General features: G+C 32.4%; 1 protein-coding gene and 1 non-coding gene across 3 annotated transcripts in view; both read left to right on the forward strand.

The window, feature by feature from the left end:
* Positions 1 to 20,203, forward strand: part of LOC145256444 (uncharacterized) — a 644,056-nt gene that overhangs the window by 480,977 nt on the left and 142,876 nt on the right. The gene's annotated exons all lie outside the window — the stretch shown is intronic.
* Positions 15,234 to 15,306, forward strand: Trnar-acg (transfer RNA arginine (anticodon ACG)). The gene has a single exon. It is a non-coding gene; the product is annotated as a tRNA-Arg (tRNA).

The following is a 20,203-nucleotide window of genomic DNA, read 5'->3' on the forward strand; positions in this document are numbered from 1 at the left end:
GAAGAAGAAGAAGAAGAAAACATTGCTTTGCTCACTCGGAGTTATTTTTTGTACGCATCGGTGGGGAAAAAAAGAACGACGGATTTTTGTGCACAAAACGGTAATCGTCAATTTAAAACATCAATTTCACTTACTTAGATACGATTCCAGGAATGCAGTGAATTATCCATTGCAGTGAGGAATAATGGAACAATAGAATTAAAGAATATTCACAGGGAAAATCTGGGATTGTGTTACCAGGGCACGTGTTGGAAGCATGTTTTAAACTCCTCGGCCTACCGTTCACAGGAAACGTGAGTTGGAACAATTACATTGAGAACATTGCCAGGACTGCTGCGAAGAAGGTGGGTTCTCTCTACCATGCTAGAAAGTTATTAACGCCTGAAAGTATCCTCTATAAGGCCAGCATTCGCTCATGTATGGAGTATTGTTGTCATATTTGGGCTGGTGCATCTGCCACTAGTCTCTCGCTCCTAGACAAGGTTCAAAAGAGAGTCGCCAATCTGATAGGTCCTGAACTGTCAACTAAACTTCAGCCTCTGTCACATCGACGAAATGCTGCATCCCTCTGCCTGTTCGACAAGTACTTTAACGGTGAATGCTCTGACGAACTGCAAGCACTTGTGCCCCCTCGACGTAAATACCCCCGACAAACCCGACAAGTAGCTAAATCCCAACCCCTTCACAGTAGAGATCCCTAGATGCAAGAGAGCCTTCTACTCCAGTAGTTTCTTCCCCAGAACAGCTAGACCTTGGAATTCCCTTTCGGGTCCCTGCTTCCCCGACTGAACTGACATGCAAAAGTTCAAGTACAACGTGAACTGCCATCTTGCTGCCCAACTTCCTACACAGTACCCCTGATGCTTATGTCCCTGATAGTAGCCCCCTACAACAAAGTGGCAATGTGCCTTGTCTGGGGTGAAAATATAATTATAAAAATAAATAAATAAATAAAATGTGCATGGGATTCACATGTTCGACCGGCGTGCTGACGTCGCAAAGAAATATAGTATTAATATATACACTTGTTAGACTAGAAAACAGGTAGTAGAAGTCCGAGTGAATTGGGAAGAAAGAAGCAGTTACTCCGGTAGAGCGGACCGGGAAGACTGAGAGAAACTCCTCAGGAAATATGACAATTTATCAACGTAGCAGGCATCGAATTCTAATCAATAGCTGCATGGACAAACGTCCTATATTTGTAATGCAAGCCTTTGTCTTCGTTCGTCATTAAACCAAAAGGTAATGTGTTTTGTATTCACCGTCTTGTAAAAAGAAATTATGAAAGCCCCTTCCAAAGGTTTAATGTGTACCCCTCTTCGATAATGCATCCCCCTCCTGTTTAAAAAATTGTCATTTTACTTCAATTACACATCTGTCTTTCAGCTCCACTGTCATAAGAATTGCTTGCTCTCTTCGTCGTCATCACTGTGTATCCCGGTAAATTAGATAGATCCGTTTTGAACCCCCGCAACACAACAGGGTTACTAAGAAGTCAAAATTCAGAGTCATCAAAATTTGTCTTTCTGCTAACTGTTTCACAAATGTGCATGCGAGAAAAGTCCACATTACAAATTGCTCATGTTAAGAAAAGTAGTTTGAAAACACTTTTTTTAAAGGTCTTGTCACGATGGCCTAATGGTTATCGTACTTGACCCTTTGTCTTTAGGTTTTGGTTTCGATCTCAGCTTGAGTATTTTTTTATTTTTTTTTTTTACTTACAAGAAGTGAACAGTTTAGAAAAATAACTAGCATGCACATATCTGTTTTTGTATTAATTAATTAAAATATAATATTTATGCGTATTTTATTACCGGCCAACGATAGGCGGCCTTCTAGTTTATATATATATATATATATATATATATATATATATATATATATATATAAAGTTAGGTATGTGAAAGAAACCATGAAGAATTAGAAAAACTCTTTAAAATGGGGCTTATTAGGATAATGAAAACCTCAACATTTTAGGTGGAGCTTATATACAAAAGGAAAACTGGGAAGAAAACGACAATATAAAGATATTAAATAATGCATATAAATTTAATCGTTCTTTCAATAGGGATATTACATCATAGGGATATATATGCTCTTTATGCCTAGGTATTTCGAAGCCTTATGCTTCTCATCAGAAGAGGAGAAGAGATGCTTGGTTACAGATTAGAAATGTGACGTCTAGCGATAACTACATTAGAAACATAATAATGCAGTATCTAAGGTATAGGGTGGAGGGAAGAAAGTTCTCCAGGATTCCTCCCTCCACATTTGTACTGTTTACCCTCTACCTGTATTACACCATTATGATGACTAGCATTAGGCTTCGAGATAGCTAGGTATAAATAACATATATTTCCATATTGAATGAACAATTAAATTTATATACAATTGTATATATCTTTATGTAGTCGTTTTCCCTCTTGTTCTTTTTATATAAAATTAGGTACGTACGTATGTTTACCGTTTATTCTTAAACTAATCAATTGATCATCATTAATTTTGGAACACACCTGCTAAGTGTATGCGTGAGTAATACGGTTTATATTTAGTTTAATTTAATTCCATTCAAACGAGCATTGAAAGAGAGAATGACCGGTTTTTGTAAAAATTTTAACCAGTCGTATTATACTTCAATTAATAAATAATTTTCACGTTTTAGCGACTTTTCTTTTTTTTTTTCATAGACTTTCGAGTAACAGAATAGAAGCTACTTAAAGAAATAAGGATTTAAAGAGTTAAGTCTACAAAAAAAAATTTCTAAAGCCTCAGAAACACCAAGTAGAGACACTGTATGATTAAAAATAATTGGCAATGAGAACTCGAAAAACAAAGAACTCCGTTACGAAATAAGAAAGGATGTCTCGGAACTAGCTCTTAAAATTGCCCTCATTGACATCCTGTTATGTTTTTGTTATGATTTCAATAAATTCAATATCTTCACTTTTTCGGAAGACATTCGTCTATACCAACCGTTCCCAACTTGGATCCATGTGGATCACCATAGTACTTGTAACAGATCAGATTTCCTTCAAAATAAACTGTTGATATATGTTCTTTAGTTTTCTTTTCATTGCTGAAAAATAAAATAAGCTATAAGGGTTTACCAAAATACATTAAAAGAGGTCCTGTCGGTGGGGCATTAGAATACGCCGACTGCCCCCCTGCAGAGGGTAAAAGTTCCTCAATGGGGGTCCTGGATATGACCTTAAACTATATCCAGTGGTGAGGCCCCAGCTTGTGGGCTTTGGGGAGTGTGGAGCTACCCTTTAATTACCATTGCTCCCAGGTCCACTCTGACCTGGAGTGGTAGTACCTGTTAGGGTCCCAACTATGGGTTAAATAGAAACCAACGTGAAAACAACAAATATATTCTATTAAAAAAAATTTTCTTCAAAATCTTTGGATTTGGCATTAAATAACCCGCAAAAAGGTTGATATGCCGTAAAACAAAAACAACCAACCAACATTAAAAGAAAAAGAAATCCATGATTAAAATAAAGCTGAAAACATATGACGATTCAAACCAGCAAAGCTTTCTTTTTTATAGTAAATTCCAGTGTTTTACTTATTATTTCTTGTCTTTTTAGATACATACTCCTTCCACGACACTTCCTTTTATGATATACCATGTATTTTATCTTTATATATATATATATATATATATATATATATATATATATATATATATATATATATATATATATATGGCAGCGTGGCGTTGGAACTTCTTTTCCCCAAATACCATGTTTATCATGTAAAAAATCAACTTTTTGTTGTTAACATCAAATGGAAAAATCATCTGACGAATTGGTGACGGTAGGATATTTTAATGGATACATAAATCGTAAAATTGCCTTCCCACTAACGAAACAGCTGTAATGAAAAAATCCATGAGAAAATAAACAAAAGTTATAAAAAGAAAAAGTAAGTCTTTGAATTTCAACAAAGTTTTGCACTATATATATATATATATATATATATATATATATGTATATATATATATATATATATATATGTATATATATATATATATATATATATATATATATATATAGGTTTGAGGTGTTCAAATGTCGGGACTAATGAAGACAATGAGATTGTTATATAGTACTCAATAAAAAGAGCAAAATATTTTTTGTATATTATTTAGTGGTTAAACAGTTACATATGGTCGCTACAAATAGCTATATCTGTTTCAGTCAAAGAGACTTCCTCAAGTGACCTGGAACCTCTCGACGCCATAAAGAACCCCCCTTTTTTCTTTATGGCGTCGAGAGGTTCCAGGTCGCCTGAGGAACTCTCTTTGACTAAAACAGATGGCTATTTGTAGCGACCATATGTAACTGTTTATCTTCAAATAATAATTAAAATATATATATGCATATATATATATGTATATATATGTATATATGTGTGTGCATGTGTATAGGTGTGCACGTGTGTGTGTGTGTGTGTGTGTGTGTGTGTGTGTGTGTGTGTGTGTGTGTGTGTGTGTGTGTGTGTGTGTGTGTCCTACGCTATAGTGAAGACTTGACCGCAAAAGAACCCGATGTGGTTGGAATCTAGCATAGTCAAATTCATAGTCCGCGACGGTATCAGTTACATCCAAAATGCACCTTCTAGAATTTCTCTTGGGTTTGATAGCAGTGAAAAATTGCCAACATTTCTCAAGATAATTATTTAGAACTCTTTGAATCCAAGTTTCCTTGGCTTTGAAAGCTGAATAATTGGGCCAATAATTTGTAGCGTTTCTTCCTCTGTCCAAAATTTGAATAATTCAAGAATTATCAAGCGTTTCATTTTGTGGAAAAGTTGTTTCTAATTGTGGTCGGACAGATGTCCGATGGACATTTCGCCAACGGACATTTGGCAGAACGCACACTTGTATGTGATATATCTTTTTAAACAAAAATGGAAATGTGTGTTTGTTACTTACTGATAATCTAAATAGCCACTGGATCGATTGCTTCGACATTTTGATATAGTATTTTATCGTACTTATGCGTGCTTGTATATCTTTCTTTTTAATGATAACGTTATACTTAATTTTCATTTAATAAATTAAGTGGTTTTGTTTGTAACGATGTTGCCTTTTTTATATGGAGAAATTCGCCAGTCATGCTACATCAATAAAACATTAAAATTTCACAACATTTGTTTACGCTGTATGATAAATGTACACAGACACATTTTAACAAATAATAAATGACTGCAGAATATCAGGAAACCGATTTTTATGGTGTTTATTCAGTTTTATAGGCAGATTTGCCGTTTAGTTGTACAAACATCCTCGAACGAAGTAATCACTAAAAAGAACGCTTTCGGTCAACACCGGTATCTCGCTTAATATAAACAGAAGTTTGTTTACATTTATGAAATGAACAATATCGATATATTAGAAATGTTTTACAAATTTAAAATGAGTAAAATTTAATCACGTGATTATTGAAAATGCAATTCTGTGATCAAAATTTAATTTAAATTAACCACGTGTGATCGCTTTCCTATTAATTATTCTTCGAAAATGGATATTAGTACTAAAGCGGCCATTCTGGATAACCTTTTTTTTCTATTCATAGAATTTAACGTATATTTTTCCAGTGACTAATGAGATCGAAATAGCAGCCTCTTTGGGGTTGATATTAAATAGCAATCTTTGTAATAATTGAGAAAAATCACAGAAATTATATGTTAACAAGTAGGACGGACAGTTACATACCAACATTTTATTTTTATTGTTCAATGTTTTGCATTTTAAATGATAAAATAAAACACATTTAATTGAATTAATTTGAAACTCTTTTTGAGATGAGTAATTTGTATCATTAATTTTTGTGGACTATTATCCTCATCTTTATAGTTGTTGTTTCATGAGGTTTCGGCCAATTATTTCTCTGGCCTTCGTCGGGTGGTTAACCGCGACGGGATAGGAATGTCAGATCTCCCAACTGCATCCACAGCAATTATTGTAGTTGTTGTCGCATGTATGTATGTATGTATGTATGTACGTTTATATATATATACATATATATATATATATATGCCAATGATCGTCTTGTGTATGTTTCTGTATGTATTAGTATGCCTATGTATGCATATATGTAATGTGTATGTATGTATGCATATATGTGGGTTATTTGTATGTGTGTATGTGTATGTATGTGTATATATGTATACATGCGTGCATGTATATATGTATATACACCAGTGACCGTCTTCAGTGTCACGTCTGCTTGTGCGTGTGAATTTTGCCGGCAGGACTTAAGTCATTTTCGGCTCATGGACTTTCAGGTCCTGAGGGAGTGGCACTCGTCCGACAAAACATTGCAATCATCATCATCATGTATGTATGTATGTATATTATATTTTATTTTATAGAGGGAATTAGACCAGCAGTCTAAAGGACGCGCCTAATGTATTAATACTTTAATGTAATCTAATGTATTAATACTTTAATGTAGTCTAATGTATTAATACTTAAAAGAACAGTGCTTATAGTAAGGTAGATACATAATAAGCTCAATGGGTATATTCATCCTAGAGCTATATCAATATTGAATATAAAGATTGATAATTGTAAATTATGAACCAGTTTCAAAAGCAATAACAATCAAAATCAAAATTTCATTTTGTTTGTTTTTCCTTTTGAAACTGGTTCATAATTTACAATTATCAATCTTTATACTATATATATATATATATATATATATATATATATAAATATATATATATATATATATTAACCTTTATATATCTAATTTTGAATAAATAAGAATGTAAATATACTAAATACTAATCATAGTTGGGGTGATAAGTAGTTAAATGGATTAATCCTAATTTTATAAATACAAGACTGATAAATTAAAAAATATATCAATTTTAAATGTGGAAATTGATGAATCACACAGGTAAGGAATGCATTTTTATAGTATGAAAAGGTTAGTAATTGCAATTAAGAATAGGAAATTGGATCAAATGTTTGTAACATGTCTTTTTCCTAAGATTAAGGGTGGTGGTGTTTGATCAACACTGCTGGGGAGCCATGATGTAATATACTGTTTTGTTTTTAAATCCCCGAAACAGTGTTTCATGGTAAACAACTGATGATCCCTTGACAAATAAATTATTGGTACTATAGTAAATTCGAGAGCGAGTTGATGCAGTGATTGCAGGTGATTAAATGACTTACTGACTAGATGGTTTTCTAACGAATGATAAAAAATATTTTTTGTATAGTTTTAAAAGTTAAAAACTTCGAAGACTATATATATATATATATATATATATATATATATATATATGATTAGTTTTTTTTGAAAAAGAATTCCAGCAGAGTGCTCAATTAAAAGGAAAATCCAAATTTTAAGAGCGTACTTATATTAGAGACGAATATTGGCTGAAGAGAGCTTGATAAGGATACCTTAAACGGGCCTTATTATCGGGCTTGAAACCGACGGTACCAATGATCTGTCTCAACTAACAACTTTCTGTACACAATATATATATATATATATATATTATTATTATTATTATTATTATTATTATTATTATTATTATTTGTACTTATTAGGATATATATTGACAGCAACCGGTTGTATTTTCTCTGGGCGGCAATAAGTCTCCCACAGATTTCTACTATTATTTTACGCCGTTTTCGATAACCTTTTTAAATGAATTTTCGTTATCGCTGACTGACACCTACTCAATGGAGGCCTCGTTAGTGCTTTCTCTCCTCAGTCTTGCCATTTGTTTTACTCTTCTCGGCTATTTGGTGTGGTGCCAATCGATGCCGACAGTACACCACATATTTTGGAGCGAGGGTAATTAATAACTATGGTGGTTCAATTTTCGTAGTTCTATGCAGTGTTCCCTTATCTTTTAGTTTTATTTCTTATGTAGTTTCTATGTGACTGATTAACGTTTGGAAATCATATGGATTTAAGTAAGTGTTTTCCTTAAAATTTCGTTTGTTTCTGTTATAGATTCTTAGTCTTCCCTTTTTTCCTACATTTTTTTCCAAATTTTTTAAAACTGTTTTAATGGTTTTACAATTATTTATATAATAATAATAATACATAATATAAGAAGATTTTCTTTATGTTCGTTTCGTCTGTTTGTTTCATTTTATGGTCTCTTTGATCTTTGACTCTGTGGTTTGCTGCCACTGCAAAATCTACAATTTGGCAGTTTCTTTCTATCTTGTTTAGTAGTATGGTCTTCTTGTTTGGATCAGTTCATCTGATTTTATCTCCATGTTCAAAGAATTTTGTGGTTTTGATTTTCTAGTACTGCCTGCTTGCACTATTTGTCCCCAGGGTAGATTTGCAGTCGTTTTCAGAAATCTCAGTGCACTGACTTCCCCCCACGCAGTCGTGCCTGCCCTCACATAACTTTTGGGCTAATTTGTCTACATTTATTTATGTATAAGATGTCTTAAATAACTTTCCGGGCGTTTTTTCGTAAGGACACTTTTATTGATAGAAAATACATGGAGCTCTAGTCCTCTTCGAAGTAATCTCCTCCGGCTGCAATGCACTTGTACCATTCCAACAACTTCTTGAAGACCCCATGGAAGTCCTCTTGTGTAAGCATGTCAATGATCCTTCGTCACAGCCTCTTTAATCTCATCCACTCAATCTCATAACGACAGCCTCCAAATTTTTCCTTCAGCTTAAAGAATAAGCAAAAGTCAAAAAGAGCAAGGGATAGTCTATACGAAGAGTAAGAAACTGTCTTGATGCCCATCTTGGTCAAATAGTTTGTGACAAGGATGAAGTTGTAAAATGGTGCATTCTCCTGGTGGAAATGTCACTGACGCGATTTGAAGAGTGCTGACCTCTTCTGACGGAATCTCTTCCTAAACTCCTTTAAAACCTCAACATAGTACTCCCTGTTGACTGTTTATCCAATGCGAACCCAGTGTATGTAGATCATGCCCGTGTTGTTAAAAAAAGGATCATCATAATTTCTGGGTGAATTTGATCTGTCTGGGCTTTTGGGTCTTGGAGAACCAGCATGCTTCCACTGGGAACTGTGTCTTTTGGTCTTGGAGTCGTGGCAATGGTTCCAGCTTCTAGTACAGGTCGCTAAAGTATTAAGAACTGAAAGGTTGAAATATATTGGCTGGCGGAAGATTTAGTTACATACTATTTAAGATAAACCGAATATCCGAACTTTTAAGATTTTCCTGAAAGTGGATCACATGTTGGATTTATGGAACCATAAAATGCATCAATTTGCATCTATGAAAATTAAACGAAAAATAGCTGTGAAATAACTCTCATAGATTAAATAAATAAACTTACTTTCATTTTTAAAGGCAAGCGGTGTAGGAAAATCATAATTAAAAATTAATTAAATCAAATATGAATTAGATTTAAAAATAAATTTAATGAATCAACTTTAAATAATATTTCTAAATAGAACAAAAAAGACAATTGTATTGAAACAAAAAAATAATAACATGGATCTAATTATAAAACTAGATTTTCTTTAATGTAATATGCAAATGAGGTTACTCTTTGAATACATATTTCCTTTGAATAAATGGTATATATTTATATATATATATATAGTAAGTTATAAAATATATATGGCGATTAAGCTACACTGAATATTTCGCGTTTCACCCACTCTAGGACTCTTCATGCTTATCCGCATAAGCATGAAGAGTCCTAGAGTGGATGAAACGCGAAATATTCAGTGTAGCTTAATTGCCATATATATTTTATAACTTACTAACTAGCTCTACCTACGTATTGAGCACTTTTGAAGTAAATATAAACATAAATTTATACTTTCGTATACTAATTTTATGTGAGTAAATGAAGTAGTTTTATATATATATATATATATATATATATATATATATATATATATATATATCATATTGGAATGTAAGTGTGTAAACGTCTGTTTTAAGCATGAAAACTAATTGCTGAAACAATTTATCTTTTGTACATGTTAAATTATGAACGAACAGACAGGAAGACAACTTTATTATAATATATATATATATTATTATTATTATATATATATATATATATATATAATTATAATATATATTATTATAATATATATATATTATTATAATATATATTATTATAATATATATATAAGAGCAAACAGTTAATAAAACATGTTAAAAACACTTTAAAATGAGTTTAAAACATATTTAATCTGAAAAGTGGATAGTCCACTTATTTAGTGTTTCCTTTTCAGATTAAATATGTTTTTAACTCATTTCAAAGTGTTTTTAACATGTTTTATTAACTGTTTGCTCGTATTATAAGCTCTATCTCCTATTTGGTTTTATCGAGCTTTTACATCTGGCTGAGATAACTTTATAAATATCAATTCGCTAATATTTATAATATACTTTAATTTTACTATCTTGGATCATTTTGGTAAATTTAATTGTAATTTTTATTTTATATATATATATATATATATATATATATATATATATATATATATATATAGTTTTCTACTTGGCCGTCATCACTTATCAAGCCCTGAAGGCTAATCGAGGATAAGAGTTAATGAATGTAAAGTAGTATTATATATAATTATGTATGTGTATGTGTGTGTGAGTGTGTTTTACAAAACTCATTTATTTTCTGTATTATGTGTAAGTATATTAATCTACCTCCTCTCCAGGAAGTTATACACCAAAATTAGGTGCAGTTTAGAAAAACCAGCTAATTAGGATTAACACACTCTGTCCTATAAAATGTCTGAGCAGACCTGTCAGCATTCCTTAGTAGGGCAGCTTCGGGTGATTCGCAGTAAACTAGCAACAAGTAAAAGCCTTGGATGGTACACCTATTTCAGCTGAATGGAACCGCACTGATAAGCTAAGACGGATACGAACAACGTACTCAGAGTGTCTCACATAAGTATTATAGGAAAATATACATAAGTATAGATAGATAGATAGATAGATAGATAGATAGATAGATAGGCAAACAGAGAGACAGATAGATGCAGGGGAATATATATAGAGAGAGATAGACCGCGAGAATGATGGGATAGACATATAACTAAATACAGAGGGCAGTATGGTATACAGATAGATAAACAAATAGATTGATTGATAAATAAGTAAATAGATAAATATATAGGCTAACTATAGATAGATAGATTGATAGGTAAGTATACAGTGCATAGATAGAGAGATAGATAGATACATACATACATAGATTAGCAGACAGACAAACAAACAGATAGATAGATAGATAGATAGATAAATAGATAGATAGATATTCATGTAGATAGATAGATAGATATATACATACATAGATACATAGTTGGACAAGGGGGCAGATATATAGATAGATAGATAGATAGATAGATAGATAGATAGAGACATACATACATAGATACATACATACATACATACATACATGGGAATGTATACATAGATAGCCCAGGAAAGATGAATAGGACATAAGGAAATACAGAAGGCAATATGATAGATAGATAGATAGATAGATAGATAGATAGATAGATAGATAGATAGATAGATAGATAGATAGATAGATAGATAGATATATTAAAAGAAAGATGCAGGGGAATATTGATAGAAAGTCAAATAGTAAATATAGAGGACAAATATATATATATATATATATATATATATATATATATATATATATATATATATATATATGAAAACCAAAGAATTTTAACAGCAAAACTAAATTCGTGTTAGACCCAAGTTTCAAGTTTTTGTGTGAATCCCATCGAATGAAGGTGACGTGAAACTGTCGAAAAAAAAAGCACTTACTCTTTTCTCTACATGTCTGATGGCCATCTTCCTTCAAAAGAACCCCGAGTTGGTCTTCGTCTATCTTGATTTGTCTTCCGGAACAAGGAGCGTCATTGAGGTCAAAATTACCGTGTTTGAATGTGGTAAACAAATCTCGAACAGTTCTCTCAGCTATAGTGTTTTATCGATATACGGCACAAATATCCTTGGTCACTTTACTCGCTTTTTGACCTTGATTAAAGACGAAAAGAAGGTGTCGAAAATGTGATTTTTATCTACTTGACAATCCATTTGACGTTTCTGAAAAACGAGAAAAAATTATATGAGCACAAAACGATGGCCATTGTTTTGTAGAACAGAATACGTGCTTTCTAATGATATATAATACTTTGCCAAATATCAAAACATGATTTGGAACAAAGTTTCTTTTGGAACGGCAGGAACTTAAGCAACAACTTTATATATATATATATATATATATATATATATATATATATATATATATATATATATATATATATACAGAGAGAGGAGATAGATAGATAGACAAAAGGTTTATTAATAGATAAGTATACTGTGTAAACATAGGTAGATAGATAATATCTAGGCCAAATATAGATAGATAGATAGATAGATAGATAGTTTAACGAAGTTAATGAAAGTCATGACTTACACTGGCGGCAACGCTTCTATCTATGCTGTCAAGTGTCAGGATCAGAGAAAAAAAAAGGAAAGAAAACTCCCGCTTTTAGATGGCTTAGTTATATAAATATGCTTTTTTTTCTTATGAGGGGAGTGGCGGTTATAAGGACACATTTTAGAGGGCAGGGACTGAGTTTTTTTGTTTGTTTTTGTTTTTGTTTTGTTTTTTTTGTTTGTTTTTTTGTTTTTTGTTTTTTTTTTGTTTTTTTTTGACAGTCGATAGAGAAAGAAAGAGAATGTTGAGAATTACAGTTTAAGTTAAGAGGAGTGTGAATTGCGGCGTTAGTGAGAAGGAGTTCTAACACATTTTTTTACAAAGATAGATAAGTATGCATGCCAAATATAGCCAGCTAAATAGATTCACAAGCAGAGACACAGACAGATCGATAGATAGATAGAGAGATAATATATGGGATAAGTACCGATGGACACACAAACATACAAAGATGTGCTGTTGATAGACAAAACCAAACCTACTTGACCTTCTTGCAATCTTAGCTCTTACTCGAGACCTTGCACGTCGCCCAACCTCTTCATCAGTCGCCATCTTGAAAAGTCAATTTTATAACCGAGGGGACAGTTCTTTGGCGCACTGCTGGAGAAAAGAGGAGAAAATAAGATGGATGACTGTAAACACCCGGTCAATATCAACTAGAATTATTGACGATATCACTGCTACTTCATTGTTGCATTGGCGGTTGGCACTTCCGATCAGAGGTTCTCTGAATCAACCAACCAATCAACCATCTGGAAAATATAAATGCTAACAATGTTACTGCCGTAAATCGTGGTAAACGCTTAGACGACAAGCCTATCCCCACACTTCGTGGGTAACCAATCATTTCGGACACACATTCATCTTTGCTAGTCCGGGTCGCCAAAACTCAATGTGAGTTCTGTACATTTTCTCAAGATCATGAATTTATCTTTGTCGGAGCACAATCACCCACGAAATCAAACTTGCTAAACGAACAATAATTATAGATAAAATAGAGGTAAAAAAAAAATTAAGCTGTAGGTATCTATACTTCTATAAATTTGTTTGTTTTTTCTTTGTTGTTTTTTTTTGGGGGGGGGGTATTGATATTCATAGTTAAAACCCTTTTTTCTATTTATTTAGTTATTTACTTACTTCCCCACTGACCAAATTAGACACATGTGGAGAGGGAGGGGGGGGGGCCAGCTCACCTGAGAGGGAACTGGATAGTGGCAATAGGTATGAAGGGTTTCCACAACATTGAATAAAACTGATTGCTCAAGAGCAATAATCTGATATATGGGGTTGCCCCCACATATTGCAGCATCTGCCGGAACGGATACTACACTTTGATAACAGAAAAAGATCTTGGCCCGAAGACCAAGAAGAAAAAAGGCGAACCTTTTTTCTGTTTATTTATAAAGCAAATACAACCTTGTTATATAGGTATCATTAAATTGCATTCATCTGCAAGAGATCTAACTAATTTGCATATTCTTTTTCCCCATTAATTTTTTGGTTTTCCTATGGGATGATCATTAGTAAACTGTTATATTCATGCAGATATTCTACATGATTTATACTTGCGTAATATTTGCATAAAAAGTTTATAGTAAACACACACCTCTTCTATATATATTTATGTATGCGCATATATATTTGTTTAAAAAATATTGCCTACCAAACTCCTCTGTCAGTTTTTCGTCTACAGGCATGGAACTTAATATATCGGGTATTCTAACTCATGCTGAACTTTATATTTGGCTTTTAGCCGATAAAATCGGTGCAAAAGTCTGAAAATTTCAAAAGATGGAACTTGCCAAATGAAGGTCGAACGACGAGATTACGAATATGTATGTGTAACGTAGTAGCTATTTGGTTCATGTTTTAATTTTTAGATTTGCAGCAAACATGTCTTCATATCTCATCAGGCATTAACGTTTAAGGAAAAAGTAAATCGTAAACCAAACGTTTTGGTTTCGATTCTCGATGGTGGTGCATAACATAAATGTTTAAATCATTACTATATATTATATAATAAATATGAAATCTGCATTAATCAAAATATCATATTTTAGCATATTTTATGACCCGGCAATACCGGGCGGCCTGCTAGTGAAAGTATAAAAATGAATAAAGGTAAACTATTATATAAAAGGCAAATGTATGTGTGTATGTGTGTTTTTATGTCAAGTTAAAAGTATAAAAAAAAAACTACTTAACAAAACTACCAAATTGATATATATGTTTTTATCTTTGTTGCTTCGCGAGAAATCTATTATATATAAAGGAGAATTGTACGTGTGCTTATCCAGCTTGAAAGTAATGAAAAAAAATAGGGAGTTTGTCCCCGATACCACTGCTATGGTATTTATAAAAGGGGGAAATGCAACTAAAATAACTAAACATGGAACAGCGTTCGAAATTGAATCGATCAGCGATTCAAATGACTACAATAATTATGTAATCTATACTATTAATAAAATTCTAAATGTTCATTTATTTATGTGCGTGCGTGTGTGTGTATGTGTGTGTGTGTGTGTGTGTGTGTGTATACCAATAAAACTATCGACCGCATGCACCGAATTGAAAAATTCTTTTTTTCCCCTGATTGTCCTTATCTATATATGGTTCGTAAGAAATAACTCCGAGTCACACAAAAAGCCCGAAATAAGAGTTTTGGGGCCGTTTCGTGCAATTGTCGAAAAGTTACCTGCCCACGCCAACGGAATTTAACACTGTATGTATACAGTCGCGTAAACATCTTTCCGCATACGGACAGGACTTGTGGCGCAATGGATAACGCGTCTGACTACGGATCAGAAGATTCCAGATTCGAATCCTGGCAAGTTCGTAATAATTTTAACCATCATTTTATCCAACGTTTACTCATTATCCTTACCCTTAGGGTATTTTTGTTTTTTCAGTGATTTTGTTTTATAGATATGGGAATTTTCCATACTCCGAGTTCACAAGGTAAGCGTTGATGGTAAGATGATGTTGAGTGTACTTGATGTTGAGTGTACTCCATTTTGTGTTTGACTCGACGTTATATGCCGACGCGATACAGCTGCTAGTTCTAAATGACTATAGAATAGAGAAAAATAGAATAATTCTCTATTCAATAAAGGATACAAGTCTTCGTTTAATTGTGTTAAAAACACAATTAAACGAAGAAACAAAGTGGGGAGAGAGCGAAGAGAAAGAGGTGAGAACCAAAAAACAAATTACAAACGGGCAATGGATAGTGACGTGATAGAATAGCTGTTTGGACCGGACAGAAAATAGGAAGAAGACGGTATTGCTTTTATCATTAAGATATAGAAACGAACAATGGATAAAGCAAAAGGTTTAACAGAAGGATTTTTTTCACTATGAGAGGAGTAAATAAAAGAAAAACAACGAAAGAAAACAGGACACGGTTTCGTGGTGGGGGGGGCTTTTCAGTCGTTTTTGGTTCGTTGGTTGGTTGGTTGGTTGGTTGGTTGGTTGGTTGGTTGGTTGTTTTTGTTTTACGGCATATCAACCCTTTTCAGGTTATTTAATGCCGAATCCGGTGATTTGGGAGAAAAAAAAATGTTAATAGAATATTTGTTTTTTGCGAGTCAGTTTCTATTTAGCCCATAGTTGGGACCCTAACAGGTACTACCACTCCGGGTCAGAGTAGACCTGGGATCAATGGCAATTAAAGGGTGGCTCCACACTCCCCAAAGCCCATAAGCTGGGGCCTCACCATCGGATATAGTTTAAGGTCATATCCAGGACCTTCAGTCGTTTTATTTTCTTATTTGGAAAGAAATATTAATTAATGCCTCGTGAAATTTATTATATAAAGAAGAGTTACATGTCCGGCTAGAAAGTAATAGGCTGGGTTGAGGAGAAGGAGATGGAGGGAAATAGAAATATAGGGTGATTTAAAAGTCTCCATACAAAGAAAAATGAAATCGTGTTGATGTCTGGAAGCAGCCGCAAGATACCAATATACATTCATATAGGTAATTAGTTTTGAATTTAGTTTTTACATCATCACTAATAAATACGGATGTGACAACAGCATATTCTTTTCATTATTTTGACTCTCAAGTATATATCCGTTAATATCTTATATTTTTATATAGACTGATGCGGTTTTCGGTTGATTGACTGTGTCGGTTATATACTCGAGAGTCAAAAGCATGACAAAATGTCAGCCGTACGAATAACAGAAATAATAATCAAATAATAGTAAACTAAAATAAATAAAAAAATTAACAGTAATTGTAACAATAATAAAAAAATAAATAAGATAATAGTCAAAATAACATCTACGATAAAAAATATATTTATGATAAAAATGATGATAATACTAAAAATAATTACAACGATAGATATAATAACAATAATAATGATCGTAATCATAATAATATATGTGGATATAATATTAATGACAACGCTATTATTAATAAAAGTAAAAATAAAATGAAAATGAAATAAAATTAAAATTAAAAACTAAGAATTGAGAATAATAATCAAACTGTGAATAATAAAACAATCGAAATGAAAGTTGATAAAAGTTAGTAAAAATTAAATAGTAATAATAAAAAGTCTGCAGAATACAAAAATAACGAAAATAAAATAAAAATACAGATTAATAAGTATGGAAGCAGAATAGTGGTAAAAAAATGTATAAAATAAGTAATAATAGTTATTGCCATAATGATAAAAGCACAGATGCACTTGTTAATATAGACATTGAATGCAACTGATATATAATAAAAGCACAAGAGTAAACGTTAAAATCAAAGATTATAAATTAAAGTGAGAATATAAATGCACAAGCGAAAAATAATACAAGTAGTGACTGATAGTTGGGAATTAATTTGATAATAAACATGATAAAGCTAGAGGAAAGTCTATACCTAAGGATGAAGGATAGAAGAAAGCATATAGGATGGTTATAATAAATATGTGTGATAGTGCTTTTTCTAACATATTTAAAATTAATAAATGAGAATAGATAAAGTTAAAACAATTGTTACAAGTACAGGCCAGGTATGCATCCAATTTATTCCGGCTCATGGTATGTAAGTAAAAACAGATAAATAAAGGAATATAACATTTTATCGGAGTTTATAGGGAGTTTATATGAGTCTCTCAGTAGATAGTGAGGTATAGTTGCAGAGGTGCAAGGAGGTGGTATAATACAATCATTTGTGATCAACCGTAAAACACACAATTTGGCACTCTAAATAGCGATGTAAAATAATTATAGCTAAAACAAGGTTTATTAGAGAGCATTAAAATTACTAAGAAGGTGAGATCTCTAGTGCCCAGAGTCAATTTCATTTTTTTATTTAGGAGCTTGTCTCTATCCTGGAACCTAGTAATAAACAGTTTTTCACTTAAACACAAGAAACAAGGTGAATGCAGAGATTTGCGCGTGCTTGTTCTCCTCACAATATCCCATTTCACAACTAGTGTCATGTTTTGCTCTTTTACATTCTTATAGTATCTGGCGAACGATGTTCTATTTTTATATTTGGGATTATTGAAAGAATACTTATGACCGGAGAATATCTTTTTGAAGGTGTTACCAGCCATGCAAATATGATATTTATTTATATAAATAAATTGTAGGCGTGCCTTTTTTTAGCATCCATACATACATCTCTACTTAACAAGCAGTATTGTTCCGCATCTTGCGGTTGGCAATCATATCCGTCTCATAAACTTTCATCCTCGAGTTGATTGTAGCCTTGACAAGTGATTATCTGAAAAGTAAAATAAATAAAAAGACTTGCAGATCGACCTATTAATAAAGACGCTAATAGAAATAATTGGTGATATCTAAAATAAATCAACTACGACAGCTCTCTCCCTTGTAGATAAGGTACAAAAAGGAATCCCACATTATCAACTAAGATCAAACCACTGTCCAATCGCCGTAATGTTGTATCATGTTGATTGTTATACAACTACGAGGGATGCTTTAAAAATAATGCCTCCTATTTTTTATTTCGCCCGAATGAAAATATTGAACCGATCAACATTAACCGGCACCTGTTGAACGTTTACGAAGCCGATGGAGTTGGTGTCAGCTCAGTAAAAAAAATGGGTTCGTCGATTTCAGAATGGTTACAGAGATGCGAGTGATAAAGTGCGCTCTGGATTTTACGATCGGGACATCGTTCATTGCAAGCAAACGTGGATTGAGAATGGTGAAGACTATGCAGAAAAATAAATGTTGGGTACAAACGGTCGCTCGTTTTAATGGTACTACTCCCAGCGTCGTAGTTTTTACACTTTTTAGTTTTTTATTTAAAAATTAAGAGGCCTTACTTTCGGAGCAACCCTCGTACTTTAATAAAATGTGCTCTCATGAATATATAGCATTGTGTCACTTCGACGTAAATTGCCTGACTAACCCAAAAAGCAACAAAATTCTACCTCTTCATTATGGAGGTCTGCATTTTACACGAGCAGTTTCTTCCCTTAAACTGCTAGTCTTTGGAATTGCCTTCCTACTATCTACTTCCCTGTCTATACTAATATACTGAAATTTAAATACAATATGAATAGACATATCGCTGCTCAAATCCTTATGTTTCTATATGCATAATCCCTCATTCACAATAGCTCTTCATGCCTCAGCGGCCTTGTGCCTAATTTGGGATAAACATGAGTTTTAAAATATGTATGAAGGAAAAGAATAAGAAGAAAATAGAGGTGTGAGCATCATATTGAGAAAAACGAATTTAGGAAAACTCCTCCCCAGAAAACTCCTCCACGGAAAACTTGTCGCTATTTGCTAAGTAGGAAAACTGGTCCCTTCTTGAATAAATATCGATTGAAAACAAATTTTATCACCGTTCTCTAAGAAGATATTGTCTTTAAAAGAGAATATACATCCCATAATATTTTTTTTAATATTTTTATTTGTTTCTTGCTGTTTTAAAAAAATTAAATTGATTTTTCTAAGTGTTCGTTTTCTATCTAGCTTTCAAAGTTTTTGGTGGCTCAACTTATTTCAAAGAGTTTATTTAGTACAAAAAAATGGAAAAAAAAACAAAACAAGTAATGTCGAGTGTTACTTTTGAATAAAAATGTCAGACATGAGGTAATCACGTCTTGGGAGTCTCAATAATCGCTCTAAAATAGAAAATTAAAGAAAATACTGAAGTAGATATAGTTTTAAAACGACCCCCCCCTCCAAAAGAAATTAAATTTTTATATTTTGGGGTAAAAAATCTGTATATTTTTAGGAAAAAAAATCAAGCTACGTGGATACAGTTGATTTTGTAACGAAACCAAACGAAAGACACTAAAAACGAAACCTTATATTTATTTAAAAAAATACTTAAGTCTTTAACATTTATTGTGTTATTACGAAACAAACAAAAAAAAGAAAACACTTCTTGTATTAAAACAAATATTTTATGTAGAAAACTTGGTACTTCACGGGGAACGTGGACCCTGCGTAAACGGTGGTTTTATTTAATGACTGCTCCCTCAAAGCGTATGCGCAAAAGATTTTCTTTAGTTTATTTAATCACGAACATTTTTTGAAGGTTTGAGGCCAAAAAAGAGGGTCCAAAAGCATTATTTGATGTATGAAAAAATTATTTAACAAAACAATGATATTCAGTGCAGAAAATAATTAAAAATTAAAATAACATGTAATAAAAATAAAATAAAAACAAGAACAAAATAAAAGTAGTGATCAAATTTACCCCCCAAAAGAATTTTTTTTAATATATATACACGAAGAAAGT

This window comes from Euprymna scolopes, chromosome 32, assembly GCF_053919585.1.
Source record: "Euprymna scolopes isolate OS-2025 chromosome 32, ASM5391958v1, whole genome shotgun sequence".
NCBI lineage: Eukaryota > Metazoa > Mollusca > Cephalopoda > Sepiida > Sepiolidae > Euprymna > Euprymna scolopes.